Genomic DNA, 20,403 nt, shown 5'->3' with positions numbered 1-20,403 from the left:
AGTCGTGTTGTGCACCGATTCTGGCTATGTATGAAACAACTTCACCCCACACATTCCCACATGGAAATAGAATGGCATGGATAAATACAAAAACGAACAAGTAAACCATTGGCAGTTGATCAAAGCCATGAAGACGATGATTCAGGAAAATAATATGTGGGGAAAGGTCAAAGGTTACTCTAAGGTCCTTTGCCAACATAAATTGGGTAATAACCAGGCAAATGCCCTAACACAACAAGAAAGTCTGAGGGACAGCCTGGCTGTCTGAATCCAGAACCTGGAATGAACTCAGGCTGACCTAATGGATGCACCACGTGTGCAAGAGGTGGGAGGAGCTTCGCGCCCTAATGTGACTTAGGGAATTAATCAAATAAGCTATACATGATCATAGAAACGGCACACACCATCAATACAAACCCGTCCTGCAGAGGCAGACTCCGGGATTTGCCCTTGTGACTGGCAGTAGAGTTGAGTTCTTTATAAGGCAGACTAAGTATCGCTGAAAGCGTTATTTTACGTTTTATTTATATTTTCATTCACTTGCAGAGTCAAGGACTGCAATAAGTAATACTCGGAGGAGTGATAAAATAGTTGTTGATGAAAGTTACTGGTGGCAATGGACCTCATATAGCATTCCTCATGCTATTGTTCTGCGAAGGAATGTTCTATACTGTATAATACTTAGCTAAGGTTTCAGGAAATTGTTAGCAAAACGCTTGTGGCGGCAAAAAAAAAAACTTTCCCACGTGGAAATTTGAGTTATACACCAACATCGAGTGTGCATGAAATATTATCCAAGCTATAGACTGGAAAAATTATGTTTCCTCTCAAAATCAAACTGACATGGTATGAGGTGTAGAGAGGCTAGGAGTGTGAGCAGAGGCACGTGCAGGCTGCTGTACCACTACACCTTCTCCACTACTGTACCACTACACATTCTCTACTGCTGTACCACTACACATTCTCCACTGCTGTACCACTACACATTCTCCACTGCTGTACCACTACACATTCTCCACTGCTGTACCACTACACATTCTCCACTGCTGTACCACTACAGTCTACACATTCTCCACTGCTGTACCACTACACATTCTCCACTGCTGTACCACTACACATTCTCCACTGCTGTACCACTACACATTCTCCACTGCTGTACCACTACACATTCTCCACTGCTGTACCACTGCACCTTTTCTACTGCTGTACCACTACACATTCTCCACTGCTGTACCACTACACCTTCTCTACTGCTGTACTAATACACCTTCTCTACTGCTGTACCACTACACCTTCTCTACTGCTGTACCACTACACCTTCTCAACTGCTGTACCACTACACATTCTCCACTGCTGTACCACTACACCATCTGTAATGCTGTACCACTACACCTTCTCCACTGCTGTACCTCTACACCTTCTCCACTGCTGTACCACTACACCTTCTCTACTGTTGTACCACTACACCTTCTCCACTGCTGTACCACTACACCTCCACTGCTGTACCACTACACCTCTACTGCTGTAACACTACACCTTCTCTACTGTTGTACTACTACACCTTCTCTACTGTTGTACCACTACACCTTCTCTACTGCTGTAACACTACACCTTCTCTACTGCTGTACCACTACACCTTCTCTACTGTTGTACCAGTACACCTTCTCTACTGCTGTATCACCACACCTTCTCTACTGCTGTACCACTACACCTTCTCTACTGCTGTACCACTACACCTTCTCTACTGTTGTACCAGTACACCTTCTCTACTGCTGTATCACCACACCTTCTCTACTGCTGTACCACTGCACCTTCTCTACTGCTGTAACGCTACACCTTCTCTACTGCTGTACCACTACACCTTCTCTACTGCTGTACCAGTACACCTTCTCTACTGTTGCACCACTACACCTTTTCTACTGCTGTACCAGTACACCTTCTCTACTGCTGTACCACCACACCTTCTCTACTGCTGTACCATTACACCTTCTCTACTGCTGTACCACTACACCTTCTCTACTGCTGTACCACTACACCTTCTCCACTGTTGTACCACTACACCTTCTCCACTGCTGTACCACTACACCTTCTCCACTGCTGTACCACTACACCTTCTCTACTGCTGTACCACTTCACCTTCTACACTGCTGTACCACTACACCTTCTCCACTGCTGTACCACTACACCTTCTCCACTGCTGTACCACTACACATTCTCCACTGCTATGCCACTACACCTTCTCTACTGCTGTACCACTACACCTTCTCTACTGCTGTACCACTTCACCTTCTACGCTGCTGTACCACTACACGGTCTCTATTTCTGTAACACTACACATTCTCTACTGCTGTACCACTACACCTTCTCCATTGCTGTACCACTGCACCTTCTCCACAGCAGTATAAAATATATAGTTAAAATGCATATGAACGCATCCTTTATTCAACCTCTGAAATGTGCTTATACCCAAATAAATAACGTGCTGACCCATAACGTGCTGACCCATTACAAGACAATTTGTAAGGGTTGTCACGTAAACATGGCAATTCGTCAATAGTACCACACACCGGTGTGTTGGAGAGCCAAGCCACAACATTTACAATCTGAGTACAACGTTTCGCCAGTAATTACAACTATCTAATCTGAGTACTCCAACACACCGGTGTGCTGTACTAGTGACGAATTGGCCACGTTTTGTTTCCGTGACAAACCTTACTAGTTAGATGTGTCGGGTGGTGACAAGTTTTAACGACACATTTATATAGGTATGCCATCTAACCCCAAAAAACCTCTATTATGGATGATATTGGTCGCGAAAGACTACGTGTTAAAACGTGCTGCCCCATGTCACTCCAACACGTGTCGTGCTAAGAACATGAGACGTAACATTAACCATCACATGCCATGAGCGATCAACTGCTGGATGAAGACTTCCGAGCCATAACCATCTCTCACGTATCTGCGACGCGAGAATCCTCCCAGTACCTGCACACGGGATGATTTCATCGCTCCATCTCCTCTCAGACTTATTCTGTTCTTGGTTGCCTCACGTACTTTGGAGTTGTACGGCGCTGCGACACTCAAAAGAGCCTCGCATTGCAAAACGCTGCTGCTGCTGTGTTGAGAGGCGTCGAGAAACGACTGACACCTCTCCCTTTCAACGGCCAAACCGGTTCTGTGGGATTTTTCCCCACATTGCATGAGGGTGTGGGCGAGTGCCGATGGGTTGCGTAAATATTACACTGGTTCTAGATTTGAAGCTTTCTTGACTGCAAGGACCCATACTCTTTGGTTTTATTCGGTAAAGTCACGTAGGTAAAAAATAAAACAAAAATCACGACGTTTCGGCCACAACACAAGTAGCCTTCTTCAGGTGAAGGAACAGAACTGTCGGGACGACAGAGCTTCAATGAACACTGCTAAGATTCGTGGCGTCTTTTTAAGCTTGGTGAGAGAAGTGAGGCACTTTGACAAAGGAGTTTACATATCAAACAGGAGAATTTAGCATTGAAATAGCTGAGGGATTAGCTTGTGACTGGTCACAGAAATAGCTATGTTAAAGTTAAAGTTTACACATCCACAGAGGCACCTAGTACATGGACGCCAAAGGGGCTGTGCTACCCAACTATCATACAGTAAACCGATGTAAAAAACTAAGTCTAAATTACATCAATATAATAAATGTACTCAATATCTTCTTCAATAAGCTGAGCTATTAACAGCAACTGGGTATACACTTCGATGGTGTGAAAAGGGAATTTTAAGAGCTGCGAAAGTTTGGGGTACCACTACTTCAAAAAAAATATATACTGTACCATTGAAAATTAGTTTACTGTTTGGTTCGATTTAGAATATCTTTCCAATGGTTGCTTAATTTGAAACCATCTTCTCGGTTGAAATTGTGTCTGTGTTTGTAAATCTGAATTGCCTCGTGAACAATTCTCTGATAAAAACCCGTGGGTTTTCAAAGAACCTTGGTATCGGAGAAAATTATATCGTGATCACCCACAGCGTTGTAACAGTTGTAGCGCCGTGAATTCACTCGGACGACAACCGTCCCTTTTTTCGCCGTCACTTTTATTCCATCATTCCGTACACACAGTAATTCTCTCCGTGCTCCGCCAACTCGGACACTCCGATTTACTTCAGCATCGTCCGTGCATCCCCTTCCACACACAGTGTTTCTTCGCCGATCTCTTCACACACAGTGTCTTCCCTTCCACACACAGTGGTTCGTCTTCTATCTCTTCCACACACAGTGGTTCGTCTTCTATCTCCTCACACACAGTATCGCCGCTATCTTTTCACACGCAGTGACTTCCATCTATTCACACACAGTGACTCTATCTCCGCTAACGCTGACTCTCCCTATCGCTATTTACTGTCTTTGGGGTCCGGCTCTCTATCTATTCTTCCATAACATTTCCAGCTGTCTTCTTCGTATCTCTTCACCTCTCGCCAACAACTGCCCAGCAACGACTCTCCAGCAACAACTCCCCAGCAGCAACTCTCCAACAGCAACTCCCCTCCGTTCAAACCACCTCGCGTTTTATTCCCTCTCGCATTAGCCTTAATTAATTGCCACGTGGCTCGCTGGCCGTTTCCCGCCAGCCCGCATTTGTCCCCTTCATCAGACATTCAGACGCCACCACTTAACGCTAACAGCCTCTCGACCAATCACAGCCCTCGTGCCACGACTCCCTTAATTACTTGGGTTTGTTTACGCCACTCGCGACTCGACCACCTGTTCGACCTCGTGTGACCCGTTCTCCTTGTCTGTCTGTATGTACTGTAAATGGCCAATTCCTATGCGCATTATCTACTCCACTACACAGTGATCAGCTACGGCATAATAATTCGTTCTGCCGTGTTTCAAATCTGATTTGTGCTCGCGAATTCGGTTAGAGACATGTCCCTTAGTCTCCCCGATATAGCAATCGCCGCAGGTACAATTCAATTTGTAAACCCCCGGGTACTGTAAGTCAGGAATGACATCCTTCACGGATGGGATCAGATCACGAATATTGTGTACTGTATTGAACCGGACCTATTTCAATGCTAAATTATCCTGCTTTGATACGTAAACTCTTTTGTCAAGACGTTTCATGCCTCTCAACGAGCTTAAAAGACACTCATTATATAGTTTAGTGTATACCCATTTGCTTTGTGATTAATAGCCCAGCTTATTGAAGAATATATTAAGTACATTTATTATATTGATGTAATATAGACTTAGTTTTTTTCATATCGGTTTACTTTATGATAGTTGGTAGTTGGAAGCCTTTAGCGTCCATATACTAAATGCCTCTGTTGATAGGTAAACTTTTACTTTAACATAGCTCATTCTGTCACAAGCTAATCCCTCAGCTATTTCAATGCTAAATTCTCCTACTTTGATACTTAAACTCCTTTGTCAAGACATTTCATGCCTCTCACCGAGCTTAAAAGACACTCATTATATAGTGTATTGTATACCCAGTTGCTTTGTGATTAATAGCCGAGCTTATTGAAGAATATATTAAGTACATTTATTATATTATGTAATATAGACTTAGTTCTTTTCACATCGGTTTACTGTATGAAAGTTGGGTGGTTGGAGGCCTTTAGCGTCCATATACTAAATGCCTCTGTTGATAGATAAACTCTGACTTTATCATAGCTATTTCTGTCACAAGATAATCCCTCAGCTATTTCAATGCTAAATTCTCCTGCTTTGATACTTAAACTCCTTTGTCAACAGGTTTCACGCCTCTCACCGAGCTTAAAAAGACGCTACGCATCTTACTAACGTTCATTGGAGCACTGTCGTCCCTACAGTTCTGTTCTTTCACCTGATGAAGGCTACTTGTGTTGTGGCCGAAACGTCGTGTTTATTTTATCGTCTCATTTTATTTTATTATTATATTCTCATTCTACGTGACTTTACTGAAAGAACCAAAGAAGATGAATCCTTGCAGTCACGAAAGCTTTAAATCGAAATTTACGTCTGTCCTGTTATTAGTAATATTATATCCTATTCTCCTCTTGAATAAGATGACTCCTAAGGCTCCAAGTCCATTTCCTATACATGTCTTCAAGTTTGCTGTAAACTGCAATCTCGTGGGAGTTATTGAAGCTAAACACAAAGTCTTCTGGAAGCAATGCATTCCACAAATTTTGGATACGATTTTTCAATTCTGATATTTTTAAAACCTGATTTTTTGTCTTTATGATGCTGTCTTTAAGGTTTTTTTTTACATGTTGAAAGTAGCTTGGATTTGACGGAGCCATTGGAGGATCGTCTTCTCAAAAGTGAGAAAAGAAATGGATCTGAGAGTTCACGTCGAACCCAATCACCTCGTTAAATGATATAGTTTTGTACTGCTCCTGTTCTGCAGCCGTGCGAGTCATCTCGTCTAACATATCCTGGAAGAGTCTCCTTCCATCCATGACATTTTATTTTACAGTCACATCCCCGACGTTTTGATGGACAAACACACAGCTTGGTGACAACTTCAACTGCTTCATTTTCAGAAATGCCTGCACAGCGATCTGTATTATGTTGTGCATCTCAGAGGGATTCACTCCAAAAGTATTGATCACGGTCATGTTTGCAAGGCCGATCACAAATGTAGCCAGTTCATTGTCAAGAGTGGGTGTCGCATTTGATAGCTCTGGGGCACAGAGCCATTCTGTGTCGACTATCAACACAAAGTCATATCCCAGCTCTTTGCTGAACTCTTCGTCCACCTTCAACAACTGCATGTGGACCCCTCGGGTGCATCTCCCAGCACCCACAGAGAACTGGAGACCGAACATTGCATTCAGCAGCGTGGACTTGCCACTGCTCTGTATGCCCAGTATGGAGAGGACAAAGAGTTTTTTGTTCCCAATTTTTTCAATAACTTCGTCCAAAACTGAGCAATTCCAAGTGATGTGGACATGTGAGGCATCACCGTCCATTAGTTCAAGAGGGATCCCAGAGAGCATCAAATCTGCTGCGATGCCTGGCAAAGCAGCCGAGGGCTTGTCAGCTGTGCGCGGTGTCTGTGACGCTTCAAAGATCTGCCCAACTTCCCTGAAAAGGTGATGGATTCCAAAAGAGGATGCCTCATGTTTTTCTGATATTCGTTCCAGCTCTGCTTGTTGTATAGACAGTAACCTACTGCCAATAACTGTTCTCCTGGACTCAAGTATTCCTTTCGGAGCCTGGTGATACTCCTGATGAAGTTGTGATATGCTACCTGCAGACAGGTTATCTAAATAGATTTGTAGCCAATGCAGTGAGTATTGTTTTACTGAGTCTGCATGATGCCCCATATTATCAATGAACGATCTCATTAATTTATTGAGAGGAGATGCTTTGTGAAGCTGGGCTTCCCGTATTGATTGTTTTTCAATTTCAATGTTGTCCCTGTACTCTTCCACGCTTTGGTCCCCCTCTACTCTCAAGCGAGCGAATTATTTGTCTTTCTTGCACCACTCGTGCCACAATTTACCTTGAAGAGGCAGAAAAGTCTCCTTCATGGAAGACAATGGCTTGTCCTTCAGAAGACTCAATAAGACGCCTGCCATAGACTTGCCTTGTTTACATTGTTCATCATCTTCATCAACACTGAAGCCGCACTGTCTAGCGATGTCGAGCAATCATTAATTGCAACCGTTTGTTTTGATTTGGCCAACATATATTTGAGGGTTGACTTCAATTCATCCATTAGTTCAGCCTCATTTCTATTCTTGACACCAATTTTTACCTTTGTTTTATAATGTCCACCCAAGATTCGTTCTTTGTCAGCCCAAAGGCAAAGTAAAGGCTTTGGAGAATTTAGACAATCTACCAAAATGCTTTTAGCTTCATCATTGTTATCACAATCTTACATTAATATCACGTTGACAGTGGATATCTCGAGGAGAAACTGCACCTGCTTTTTGTGCTCTCTCGCATCTCCATGGAGATTTGTGAACGCTATGCAGTCATTAAAGACGTCATTATCCCTCCCACCTGGACAGTACCAGGCGATCTCTGTGACTCCTTCCATTAGGAGACCATTCTTGCTGCTGCCTCTGCAGTGTCTATGAAAGAAAACTTCATTCTTTTGCTTTCCAAGCAGAGAGTTCAGCATCTGAGATTTCGATGCGGGTGATTCACCAAACCTAATGAATGACACTAGAGGAGTGTCAGCGTTAACAATCGCACAGAGGTTGGTTTGCTCTGTCTCAGTAGATGCAGCACGGGATTTCCAGCTCTTTTTAATCTGTCAGAATGCCCATAGAGGGAATTCTATTTCTGAGCTACAAGGATTTGGAACTAAAAGCGGCAGTGCAAACTGGCAAAACGAGAGTTTGGTGTAAATGTACTGCCTCACAAAATTGTCTCCACAATGAAAAATTGCCATTTGCAAATCCATTGGGTGAACATGGCTTCGAGTTTCTGTCGTAGACCAATCTTGACTACTCACAATACCATCATGGTTAAAAAACTTTTCATAATTAGAGTTTTCATTCTGCATGGTTTCATTGTTTTCATTTTCACCCAGAACACTAACATACCGTGCTTCGGAGTCAAACATCATCAGTTTCTGCAAATAATGAAGAACAAGTTCTTCCTCTGTGATTGGGGCTTCTTTAAGTATTTCTGACTTAACAACACACATATGCTTTGTGTGCATTTGTTTCGGGTAGTATTCTTGAAGCCCAGTATGTTACACAGATTCATAAACGTTTTCATCCCCTCTGTTTCACTCTCAACCTTCGATGTCTGCGAAGGAGCCAATGTGATAGTCAGTGTCCCAGCAACAAGAGATTTCAAAGTTTCCTCGAGTCGGTTCCAATCAATGGGGCCTCCATCATAGACCAGCACCACGTTTGATACTTCGGTGCAGATGTTTGCATCCAAATAGGATTTCATGAACGTCAGATGTTCCTCTTTTTCCAGGGGGGTCCGTGAATTAGACTGTACTCCTGTAGTCAAACCGTTCAAGAGGACATACGCCTGAGCCTTGAGAGCACTTTGAGATTTGAGAGCTGAGTACTCGCTGTGTGCCGCGTCCACTTGGTGCTGAAGGCAGTTAACGTCTTCATAGTCGAGGAGGCGATCGAACGATCTCTCCTTTGTACGGAACCCTGAAGCAGCAGCACAAGAAATGAACAGGAGCTCCTCCTCCATCCGCTCCATTTCTCGGAAGCACCGGCAAAGGGAATTGAGGGAAAATGTGATTTCATTGGTTCCCTTCACCTTTCCTTCATTCAGTGCAGTTTCAAAAGAAGTCGGTGCATCCATCGCTTCTTTTAATTGTTTCTTTGTTTCTGTAAATGTCTTGCCAAGGGCATTTAGCTCAGCAATTGACAACAATTGCAGATTCCCACTGAGGGAGATTATGTACATCAGGATTACCCCCTGTTGTGGTTACCGTCATCTGTATCACATCGGTGAGCACCGGGCTGTAATGTCCAGAATCACTTGGAGCTGGCTCAGTTGTCATTGCAGTACCTGTATCAGTCGTTGTACTACTGCCGCAGTCGGCACCAATGTTTGGTTCGAATAACTCAGACAAGAGCAGTTTTATTTCATCTTGCTGATGTAAACTGAAACCTTTAGCTGATGCCTTCCTCCAAAAAATTCCTCCAAATTGGAGAGGACCCTCGTTTGCGTGAGAGCCAAAATTGTGGAAGAATTTGCAGCTCATGCTGGAAAACACGTTGCTTTTAAAATCTTCCTTTGTATTTTCCAACGTATTCTCAATCATTTGTAGCTCCTTCAGGGCTGCTTCAGACAGCCTGAGTTGTGCCATATGAAGATTACCTGAGGCTAGGGGCAGGTACGTAAACTCTGTCCTGGAAAGATAGGAATGATCAGTCTGAGTATTTTGCATTTCCTTAAGATTCATTGATTTGACTTGCATTAAGGCTGGTTTTCTACTCAAGGACGAGACGCATCCTTTCTCGGAGACAGTGCTGCTGAAGCCCATGACTTCCATGGTCTTCCTGAACATGGATTCATCATTGAAAGAAATAAACTCGTGTTGTTTTGTCTCTGACTTGCCGACCAGACCCACGAGCCGGAATGTTTGTGGGCTCGTCAAGAGTTTTCCTCTCTTTTCTAATGCATCCTCTAACTTTCCACTCATATAAACCCCCTCTAGAGCAAGACCCCCTGATGCGTTTTGTAAAATCTCTGTATCTGACAAACAATGTGTTGAAACAGATGGACATATTTCTTGGGCAGGCTCGTGAATTCTCTCAGACACGACAGAAGGCAACAGATTATCAATTTGTATATGTGGAGCCAAGCTCACTGCCTTTTTAGCACTGACAACACCATCAGCAGCAACAATGCCAAGCATTTTATAAAATGCCCGCTTTTCCCACTCTTTACGGAAATGTGAGTCCAGTTCTCTGCTGTCCTGCTGGTCGAGGTGAAGCAGGGCCTGTGCATTAGAAATCAGCAGAACCTCACGCAGTTTCTGTTTCCAGTAAACTGTGTCAAGACCCACATCTCTGAGCTTTTGTGCAAGTTCATCGTCAGCCTGGCTTCTGCATTCCACTTCGTCCTCTCCAGACATCGCCTAGGGAAAGGCACGTTATTACAATTACAATGTTTTACAACAAAAACTTTAAAATAGTAAAAAAATATAAGAAACTTGTCAGAGAAGTGCGTTGTAAAAACATAAATGATAAGTGCATGCACATCATGGCAAGGGTACACAGTCGCTGTACCTCTCGTTGCCCAGGAACCAGATAAATAACATTGTGAGCACATACTCTTTGGTTCTATTGGGTAAAGTCACGTAGGTGAAAATAAAATAACAAAAAATCACGACGTTTCGGCCACAACACAAGCGGCCTTCATCAGGTGAAGGGACGAGACTGTCTGGAGGACAGCGCTGGAGTGGAAGCTTTAAATCTAGAATTGTGAGCACAATGAGCCATCGATCAGCCTCCCATATGTACATTCCTGTGGTACAGCGATGGAAAGCGTGTACACTGTACGACGTATAACTGTCTTTGACCATTAAGTATGTATGTGTAATGAGTCCACCGGATGAAAGTTGAGATGAAACACTCCTCTTTATTTTCAACATCAGCTCACGCTGCGTGTGACCACTCAACTCAAAATCACAACAGGAAGCGCCCCAATCGCCCTGCCTCTTTCAGTGACGTCACCACTCCCCTGCTGGACGTTTCTCTCACACTCCGCCTTCTCTCTCTTTTCGTTCGTGACGTCATTTTAACAGTAACCTGGGATCCTCCAGATCGTGTAAGTGTAATGACTGAAAATTACCCCAAACCAAGGTGCAGCCTAACGGCTATTAAAAAAATGAACCAAAGTATCAACAAGGTTAAATTTTGATTTAAAGCTTTCGTGACTGCAAGGATTCATCTTCCCTGGTTCTTTCGGTAAAGTCACGTAGAATGAGAATAAAATAATAAATTGATAAAATAAAATAACACAATAATATTCTCACGACGTTTCGGCCACAACACAAGCGGCCTTCATCAGGTGAAGGGGACGAGACTGTCTGGAGGACAGCGCTGGAGTGAGAAAGCCACGCTGAGATCACGACCTTTAAGCTGTGTGAGAAGAAACAAAGTGCCTTGACAAAGGAATTAGCATATAATTTAGCATTGAAATGGCTGAGTGATTAGCTTGTGACTGGTCACAGAAAAGGCTAAGTTAAAGTTAAAGCATACACATCCGCAAAGGCACCCCTTGACAAAGGAATAAGGATAGAATTTAGCATTGAAATAGCTAAGTTAAAGTATATACATCCGCAGAGGCACTCCTTGACAAAGGAATTAGCATAAAATTTAGCATTGAAATAGCTGAGTGATTAGCTTGTAACTGGTCACAGAAATAGCTATGTTAAAGTCAGAGTATATGCATTCACCGAGGCACCTAGTACAAATCAAACAGGATAATTTAGCATTGAAATAACTAGGCGAATTTAGCATTGAAATAACTGAGTGAATTAGCTTGTGACTGGTCACAGAAAAGGCTATGTTGAACTTAAGGCCTACACATCTGAGCTATTCACAGTAACTGGGTATACAATACAATAAATAATGAATACTATATAGTGAGCCAATAAAAAAAATACTAAAATATAAATTACCTCAATGTTATCAATAAACTCTATATTCTCCAATCAGCTAAGCTACCAACAATAAGTCGTTATATATCACAATGCTATATGGCGAAAAATGGGTGGATTCTTACCCTCAACTTTAGCAACACGGATAGATACGGGTCCCGTTCTGTGTTGCTAAAGTTGAGGGTAAGAATCCACCCATTTTTCGCCATATAGCATTGTGATATATAACGACTTATTGTTGGTAGCTTAGCTGATTGGAGAATATAGAGTTTATTGATAACATTGAGGTAATTTATATATTCTAGTATTTTTTTTATTGGTTCACTATATAGTATTCATTATATATTGTATTGTATACCCAGTTACTGTGAATAGCTCAGATGTGTAGGCCTTAACTTCAACATAGCCTTTTCTGTGTCCAGTCACAAGCTAATTCACTCAGTTATTTCAATGCTAAATTCGCCTAGTTATTTCAATGCTAAATTCTCCTGTTTGATTTGTACTAGGTGCCTCGGTGAATGTATATGCTCTGACTTTAACATAGCAATTTCTGTGACCAGTTACAAGCTAATCACTCAGCTATTTCAATGCTAAATTCTATGCTAATTCCTTTGTCAAGGAGTGCCTCTGCGGATGTGTATACTTTAACTTAGCTATTTCAATGCTAAATTCTATGCTAATTCCTTTGTCAAGGGGTGCCTTTGCGGATGTGTATGCTTTAACTTTAACATAGCCTTTTCTGTGACCAGTCACAAGCTAATCACTCAGCCATTTCAATGCTAAATTATATGCTAATTCCTTTGTCAAGCCGCTTTGTTTCTTCTCACACAGCTTAAAGGTCGTGATCTCAGCGTGGCTCTCACTCCAGCGCTGTCCTCCAGACAGTCTCGTTCCCTTCACCTGATGAAGGCCGCTTGTGTTGTGGCCGAAACGTCGTGAGAATATTATTGTGTTATTTAGTTTTATCAATTTATTATTTTATTCTCATTCTACGTGACTTTACCGAAAGAAACAAAGAAGATATCAACAAGGTCTCAACAGGGATTGGTCAGGAGGCAGGCTTTTGAAGTGATTGTACGGAAAGTTTTTAATGAGAATAGGCAGGAAACAAAGCAGAACCCAGAGGCGACGGTTTGGCTCCATTAGAGGGAAAGTTCAGCGATTTTCCGAGAGAAATAGGATGAGGGAACATTTGAGAAAGGGGGCTGAGGGATATATAAGGGGAAAGCACGAGGAGTAGGGTCGTTCGGAGGAAGACACAAGCTGGAAGACACCAAAGAAGCCAAGGGTCCCTTATTGTGTAATTCCGTAATAGGGTTCCTTATGATGTCAACTCAATAAAAGTGGCTCTTCTTATTCCTAGTCGTCGGAGTCATTCAGTAAGTATTAACACTACATATGTATGTATAACTTATTTTGCACCATATGTAGCCTACCGTGCTAATAGACGTGTTGATGGACAACTTACCACAAAAAGCAGTTCTAAAGAAATCAGTTTTAATCTATATTTAAAAGTGCATAGCTCCAGTGGCTTCCTAATATTTGAAGGAAGGGCGTTTCAGATGACCACAGAAGCACATCTGAAAGCACACAATGCAGTGACCATCTTTGTTTGATCACTCACCAAAAGCCTCTTCGAGGATGACTGGAGTTCGAGTGATTAATTAGGTTCCTTGACAAGCTCAGAAAGGTATTGTTAATTTATGGCAAGCACTTTGTGTATAATGAGTGTGACCTTATTTATCATTTCGGCAACAGGAAGCCAATGCAGCTCGGGGTGCACTAGATGGACATGGTCGGATCTTATAGTACCCATCACAACACGTTCGAATGAATTCTGATTTTGAGCTCTAAATCGCCCTACACACTTTCGCCACGGATGACACATTATCCAACCAATCGCAAGGAGTGGCTGCTTCCGCCAATATTTGATGCAGAATATGTACTGTGTGCGTCAGTACGTACGCACAGTCGCTGCTTCTCGCAGTGCTGCAGGCCGACGCTGCTCGGCCTGAGCCGACACTGCCCGGCCCGCACAGTCGCTGCTCCCTGCAACACCGCTCAGCGAGGCTGCTTGGCCTGCACAGCCACCGCTCCTGCAGCACCTGAGTGGTGGCCATTCCCGGCGGCACCGTGGGCTGGCGCTGCACAACCTGGATGGGGGCTGCTCCCTGCACCACCACTCGCTGAACTGGCCCAAGCACTTGCTGAGCCACCGTGGCCACCAGCTGAACCACTGTGGGCGCTCGTTGGCCGCAGTGGGCCCTTGCTGGGTGAGCAGGCCGGCTGGAGCCAGTCGGGGAGTTCACGGCCGGTGGAGGCAGCCTCTTTGCGGATCTTCAGGGCTGCGATAGAAGTCGATGGGTGGAGGGAAGGGGAGGTGCTCCAGGTGCTGCCCGCTGCGCTGGGTGGCGATTTCTGGTTTAGTGTGGAGTGGGGGTGCTCTTGGGCCTGCGGGTTGCCGTGCCAAATAGTGTTGTAAAGAGGGCCTGAAGACATCTGCCCCAGCAAGGTGCTGCTACCATGCTCTCACCCTCTCCTCCTCAGACACGGCCACAATGGAGATAGAGGAGGTTCTGCCGGTTTTGAGTTCTGGCAGGATGGGGGTGTCGGGCGGACTCAGGGTCATCCAGGCATGCGCTGGGGAGCTGTGTCACCAGGACAGGCATACCGTTTCAACCACACGCGGGTGGACTAAATGCATAATAATTTTGTGGAGGCAATGCACCTGGTTGTGTTGGTAGGTTGTGCATGGGTGTTTTACTTAATTTGGCACTAAGCGCAGGGGTAATCTAATTTAGTTGGGCTTGCGAAATGCAGTCCATAATCAGCCGTGGTGCCTTTTCCCCTTTTCGAGGGCCTGTGTTTGGCATTGACCAAGGATGCTGAGAGTTGAATCTCATCACTTTTGGGGGGTTGAATTCCATGACCCCTGGCCTTGTAGCCTTGTGCTGTTTGAGCCTTTTTGTACTCATGCTTCAGGGTGAGATACCCCGTGGCAGTCAGAGAGAAGTCTTCCTTCTCTCTTGTGCATGCCCATGGCCCAGGGGCTTATCAATGTCTTGCGTAGGTCCAAGATTGTTGTCTTTAAAACAGTTATTGGACGTCCTATATTATAACAAGCGTTTATAGCTGGAATCCTGGGCTTATGGCGGTTGGGGCTTGCAGTAACCGTGCCTCAGGGTGAGCAATCCCATGGTGGACAGAGAGAGAGGTTTCTTCTCTCTTGTGCATTCCCATAGCACACAGGCTTATTCATTTATTGCGTTGGGCCAAGACTGTTGTCTTAAAAACAATTGGACATCTCCTACCATTGGAGGAAATGTTATAGCCGGGACGGCTGTTTTTTCGCTGGGGGGAGGGGGGTGATGAGAACCGTTACACATAGCTACTAAATATTTTGGAAATATAAATAACAGGTTTTGGAAAGATTATTAATAACACGGGTGGCTGGATGTCTAACATCCGGAGATGAACTAACCTGTCGCAAGCGACTACAGATGGTAGCTAATTAAGGATGGGGAGAGAGATATAAAAAGGGAGCATCGCCAAAAGTTGAGGCGCTTGCCTGGGACGAAGACGAGTTGGTGGCTACGCTCGATTAGTACTCGTCGAAGAGATTTGAACTCCCACACATACGAAAATAAAGATCATAACTTCGTCTTCATGAACGTCTCGTCGGAGCATCTTTATACATGTTTATGTACAATTAGATATATATTGTATTCGTGTGTACATCCGTGGATGCAGGCAAGGCCGATGAGTCAGATGCCTTCTATGACCTCCTGTCACAGGTGCTGGCTAAAGTGGCCCCTCGGGATAGAGTCATCTTGTTGAGTGACTTCAATGCCCCAGTTGGTCATGATGCTGGCACCTGGTCTGGAGTGATTGGTAGGTATGGGCCAGATCATCTGTAAGATGCACCTGCCATTATTCCACTTCAGTGGTGGGTGTACACCCAGGACCCCATTCCAACCTAAGGTGGTCTGGTCTCAGCTAGCTGATGGAAGTTGCAAGTGAGAATTTCATCATCGCTTGCGTCTGGGGTTGGCATCGTCCCCCACTCCTCCTGTTGTCGAGGGTAAATGGGCGAGGTTTAGAACTGTGACGCATGCAGCTGCAATGGCTGCTTTTGGTACGCGGTCCAGACCTCCCCAGAGCCCTGGCCGCAGAGGAGGTGTTCCGGATGGTTGAGAAAAAGCGACAGGCCCACTCTAATCGTCTACAGCATCCCATGTCAGAGAATGAGGAGGCTTACCACAGCCTTCGCTCAGAGGTTCGGAGAGCCGTGAGGTGCTGCAAGGATGGGTGCTGGTCGCGGATTGCTGAGGAGATGGATTCTGCCTCAATGGCCCGCGATCACAAATCCCTATTTAACGCCATCAAAAAAGTAACTTGCAGCGCCACACCTATTACCATCATTAGGGGAAAAACGGTGATCCAATCTCCGACCCCCAAGAACAGGTTTGCAGTTTTGCTGAGCATTTCTGTGAGGTCCTGGGGGAGGGGAAATCCTTCAGCCTGGAAAACATCATGGGACAAAGTGGGGATGATCCTGCTGAGGTTGCGGTGCCTCAAATATTGGAGGAGGAGGTCACCCCCTGTGAGTAGCTGGCTGAGTGGCATCCGTTGAGGAAGTACTGAAGGCGATCCAGAGTCTGAGACCAGGAAAGGTGAAATGCTGAGGGAGGATGGCGTTTGTGCGCAGACTGCCCTACATGACATCATAACAAAAGTCTGGGCCACTGGACGGGTTCCGCAGGATTGGAAGAATGCCCTGGTGGTCCCCCTCTTGAAGAAGGGGGACCGCACAGACTGTAACAACTACAGGGGCATCTCACTCCTCAGTGTGCCGGGAAAGGTCCTGGCAAGGATTATTCAACATCGCCTTGCCAGGCACGCTGAGGAGAGGCTTGCGGAGCCCCAATGCGGTTTCAAGAAAGGGCGGTTGTGCACAGATACCATATTTTCTGTCGCTCTGCTACAGCAGAGGTGTAGCGAATTCCAGCAAGATCTACATCTCTGCTTTATTGACCTGGTCAAGGCCTATGATACCATAAGTATGCCTGGACTCTGGGTTGTTCTTCGTGCTTTTGGAGTACCTGACCCTCTGCTCACGATCATTAAGGACCTTCATAGTGGTGAGTGGGCCCGGGTAAAACTACGTGGCAGGGAGTCAGAGCCATTCCCTGTATACCTTGGGGTGCGACAGGGATGTCCTCTGGCTCCCACATTATTTAACATCTATTTTGACCACGTAGTTCGTGAAGCTTTCAATAGCTGTACCGGGGGAATCTCCATATGGTACAGATATAATGGGAGGCTGATCGATGCCCGGGTGCGGTCAAGGGATGGCTCCCTATTGCTTAACCACGTTATGTATGCCGATGATTTGGTAATAGCTGCTCATTCAGAGGAGCAGTTGGAGACGCTGCTGCTGAGACTGGAGCGTGCTACTAAGAGGTGGGGCCTTAGCATCAGCCCCACCAAAACGAAGCATCTGCCTGGGTATTTTATACCATCGGGCACTGCACCCCCACAACTCCCAATCGGTGATGGGGCAGTTATGGATAGTGGACAGTTTTCCATAACTGGACAGTGTGCTCATGACAGACTCCGGTTTGACAGCAGAGGTCTCACTCCGAACCAGCCGAGCGGCATTATCTTTTCATTGGTTGCGTAACGCTGTGTGGAAGCTACCTGGTCTGTCGCTCTGCACGAAGCTTCAGGTCTTCTCGGCCACAGTCATTCCCTCCCTTCTCTACGCTTGCGAAACGTGATTAGAAACATTTAGGCTGGCCTGCCTACGATCAATCTTGGGTTTAACCAGGCTGAATTGTGATAGGAGCTCACAAATCCTTGAAAGATCTGGACAAAGTCCCATCAGTAAGCACCTCTGGCAGGCAAGGCTGCGTTGGCTGGGCCATGTAGCCCGCATACCCAATCACCGCATGCCCAAACAGCTTTTGTTCAGCCGGATCGATAGGGCTAAACGGGCGTGGCACGGGCTAGAGAAGAGATGGAGTGACGTGGTACAGGAGGATGTGGAGCTGAGTGGACTTGCCGATGACTCGTATCAGCGGTGTCAAGATCGGCCTCTGTGGAGGAGGCTCGTGAAGGACGCTACTGGGCAGTTGAATCCAGTCGCCCTCCAATAACAACAGAGAGCAGAGGAGCAACGCTCACAACAACGAGCGGAGTGCTGGGTGGCCAAAGCACAGCAAGTTGGCACAGTAGGGGCACAGGTGGTGCATCAGCCAGTCATCTCGGTCATCTCAGTCAGTCGACTCGTGGTACCTGGGTCTGCCCCATGACCTCCTGCCAGCGAGCATTCGACACTTCACGTGCCCTCAAGGTGGCCATGGCCTGGTACAAGCGTCGTGTTGACGTCACCGCCACTTAGTGGCGAATGGCGGTTGTTGTGTATAAGTCGATGTGTGTGCAAGTCCATCTGCGCGTGAGTTGATATGTCTGTGTGTCGGTCGATGTGTGTGTGTTAGTCAATGTGTGTGTGTGGTGTGTGTGTGTGTACACAACTAATATTTAATAATTAGTATTTTTAATTAAAAAACATAACGTGTGTGTCTAAGTCCATGTTTGCGTGTGAGTCCATGTGCGTGTATGCATCGATATGTGTGTGTAAGTCGATTTATCTGTGTGTGTTAGTCGATGTGTGTGTGTGTTAGTCAATGTGTGTGTGTAAGTGAAAGTAAAAATCAATTGTGTGTGCGTGTAAATCGATATGTTTAACACGTAGGCTTTTGCGACCAATATTATTCATAATAAACGTTTTTGGGTTAGATCGCGTTATTTATAAACGTGTCGTAACCCTCCACCACCCGATACGACTAATCAGCAAAAAAGTGTCACGTTGACAAAAGACAATTAGTTCACTACTTAGCTCACTACTTAGCTCACTACTTAGTGAACTATTTGTCTTTTGTCAACGTGACACTTTTTTTCTGCTGATTGGCATGTCGGGTGGTGGAGGGTTATGACGCATTTATAAATTTCGATTTAAAGCTTTCGTGACTGCAATGATCCATCTTCTTTCGTTCTTTCGGTAAAGTCACGTAGAATGAGAATAAAATAATAAATTGATAAAATAAAATAACACAATAATATTCTCATGACGTTTCGGCCACAACACAAGCGGCCTTCATCAGGTGAAGGAACGAGACTGTCTGGTAGGATAGCGCTGGAGTGAAAAAGCCACGTTCAGATCACGACCTTTAAGCTGTGTGAGAGGAAACAAAGCGCCTTGACAAAGGAATTAGCATATAATTTAGCATTGAAATGGCTGAGTGATTAGCTTGTGACTGGTCACAGAAATGGCTATGTTTAAAGTTAAAGCATACACATCCGCAGAGGCACCCCTTGACAAAGGAATTATCATAGAATTTAGCATTGAAATAGCTAAGTTAAAGCATACACATCCGCAGAGGCACCCCTTGACAAAGGAATTAGCATAGAATTTAGCATTGAAATAGCTGAGTGATTAGCTTGTAACTGGTCACAGAAATAGCTATGTTAAAGTCAGAGCATACACATTCACCGAGGCACTTAGTAAAAATCAAACAGGAGAATTTAGCATTGAAATAACTAGGCGAATTTAGCATTGAAATGGCTGAGTGATTAGCTAGTAACTGGTCACATAAATGGCTATGTTGAAATCAAGGCCTACACATCTGAGCTATTCACAGTACTATATAGTGAACCAAAAAAAAAACTAAAATATAAATTACCTTAATGTTATCAATAAACTCTATATTCTCCAATCAGCTAAGCTACCAACAATAAGTCGTTATATATCACAATGCTATATGGCGAAAAAATGGGTGGATTCTTACCCTCAACTTTAGCAACACGGATAGCTACGGGCCCCGTTCAGACGGACGAGTTCATCCATGGTCGGAACAGAGGAGGGGGAGAGAGACAGCTGCGAGGCGCTATTATACTCCATGTTGTAAACCATACCATTAACCGTGGTGTGAGAGGTATTAAGAGTCAATGCTGGCGAAAGAGCTGCGGTCTGAAGGTCATCGTAAAATACAATTAATTAAGAACAGAAATGGTTTAAAACATCTTTCCAATGGTTACTAAGCCATAATCCATCTTCTCGGTTGAAATTGTCTCTGTGCTTGTATATGTGAATGGCCTCATGAACGAATCTCTCATGGTAGCCGGTTGGTTTGCAAAGAACCTCCGTCTTGGAGAAGTCAATGTCATGTGAGCCCACTGAATTATAACAGTGATCTGCCACGGCAGTGGAGTTCATTCTACCGTGTTTCAAGTCTGCTTTATGTTCGCGGATGCGGTCCGAGATATGTCG

At 44.7% G+C, this 20,403-nt stretch overlaps 1 protein-coding gene across 2 annotated transcripts in view; it reads right to left on the bottom strand.

The window, feature by feature from the left end:
• Positions 1 to 3,169, bottom strand: part of LOC142907795 (uncharacterized) — a 41,668-nt gene extending 38,499 nt beyond the window's left edge. For both annotated transcript variants that reach the window (XM_076057599.1, XM_076057600.1), the window contains exon 1: positions 2,986 to 3,169. The gene's annotated coding sequence lies outside the window, so the exon portion shown is untranslated. The remainder of the gene's footprint in view (positions 1 to 2,985) is intronic.
• Between the last annotated feature and the right edge of the window lie 17,234 nt (positions 3,170 to 20,403).

The sequence above is a fragment of the Petromyzon marinus genome, chromosome 83 (genome assembly GCF_048934315.1).
Source record: "Petromyzon marinus isolate PM22_M1 ecotype Great Lakes invasive population chromosome 83, UKy_Petmar_22M1.pri1.0, whole genome shotgun sequence".
Lineage (NCBI taxonomy): Eukaryota > Metazoa > Chordata > Hyperoartia > Petromyzontiformes > Petromyzontidae > Petromyzon > Petromyzon marinus.
The sequence above is the reverse complement of the archived record's forward strand: the minus strand, read 5'-3'. Positions and strand labels throughout refer to the sequence as shown.